The sequence below is a fragment of the Anneissia japonica genome, unplaced genomic scaffold (assembly GCF_011630105.1).
Source record: "Anneissia japonica isolate Jap-2015-1 unplaced genomic scaffold, ASM1163010v1 scaffold22838_len1788_cov88, whole genome shotgun sequence".
In the NCBI taxonomy this organism is placed as follows: domain Eukaryota; kingdom Metazoa; phylum Echinodermata; class Crinoidea; order Comatulida; family Comatulidae; genus Anneissia; species Anneissia japonica.
Window position 1 is genome coordinate 438 of NW_022687631.1, and position 1346 is coordinate 1783.

A 1346-nucleotide genomic window follows, 5' to 3' on the forward strand; every position below is an offset into this window, starting at 1 on the left:
GGACTTCTGGAGCGAGCAGGATTCGGTCTTGGACGTTCCTCAGCTTTCTTGCTCTCCTTGCGCGAGTACGTCGTAGGTTGGCGCCTCGGTCGTTCGGAGGTCGTCCGTCCGGAGTCGTCCACGTCGTCGTCGTCGCCGGCACTGCCAGGTTCGACGATCTTGAGTCTGGTGTCGATCATGCTCGATATAGACGAATCCGCAATACTGATGGGTTTCCCTTTGATGATCACCGTGTCTCTCGTTTCGTCGTACTTCAAACGACCCTCGAACCGGCTTAACACCAGCGAATTAATTGCGTATTGTTGATATGAATATATAGTACCTGTATGATTTTTAAGGTATGAGAGTGCAATTTCCGTGCACTTAGAGGTCCATATTCTCAAAATATTTGCACCTCAGCCCCAACTATGTGGGCCCGAGGTCGTGTGGACTCTCACGCACCTCTTTTGCCAGCAATCAATCATTGGACGGTTATGAGCACCCGGTATTCCCAGGCGGTCACCCATCCAAGTACTAACCGGGCCCGACGTTGCTTAAATTCGGTGATCGGACGAGAACCGGTGTTTTCAACGTAGTATGGCCGTAGACATGTGAGTCGTATTTACACTCATAGTTAATCTCGGCATATAGCATAATTATCCAATCCTGAAGCTATGATTGATGACGTTTCATATCAACGCGCGCTTGTCTGGTGGGGATTTCCTCTAACTCCACTGACCACTCTGCTGTGCGAGTACATTTTTTACAAACACGTGTGTTGAACAATAAACCTACCATTTTAATACCGTACGGCATTAACTAGGATGCTTTAGACAGAAGAAGACTGCCGTTTTGTTCAAACGACCCTCGAACCTAACACCAGCGAATTAACTGCGTATTGTTGATATGAATATAAAGTACCTGTATGATTTTTAAGGTATGAGAGTGCAATTTCCGGGCACTTAGAGGTCCATATTCTCAAAATGTTTGCACCTCAGCCCCAACTATGTGGGCCCGAGGTCGTGTGGACTCTCACGCAACCCTACTTTAGAATTTGGGGGAAAAATGTAAAAAGTCTACAGCACCCGGTATTCCCAGGCGGTCACCCATCCAAGTACTAACCAGGCCCGACGTTGCTTAACTTCGGTGATCGGACGAGAACCGGTGTTTTCAACGTAGTATGGCCGTAGACTTGTGGATGATATTTCCACTCATAGTTAATCTTGGCATATAGCATAATTATCCAATCATGAAGCTCTATGATTGATGACGTTTCATATCAACGTGAGCTTGTCTGGCGGTGATTTCCTCTGACTCCCCTGACCACTCTGCTGCGCGAGTACATTTTTTACAAACACCGGTGTTGA

The 1346-nt window shown here is 47.2% G+C and overlaps 1 non-coding gene and 1 pseudogene across 1 annotated transcript; both read right to left on the reverse strand.

Moving 5' to 3' along the window:
* Window positions 1–469: 469 nt before the first annotated feature.
* Window positions 470–588, reverse strand: LOC117120531 (annotated as a pseudogene).
* Window positions 589–1052: 464 nt separating this feature from the next.
* Window positions 1053–1171, reverse strand: LOC117120524. The gene has a single exon (XR_004447375.1). It is a non-coding gene; the product is annotated as a 5S ribosomal RNA (ribosomal RNA).
* Window positions 1172–1346: the final 175 nt, after the last annotated feature.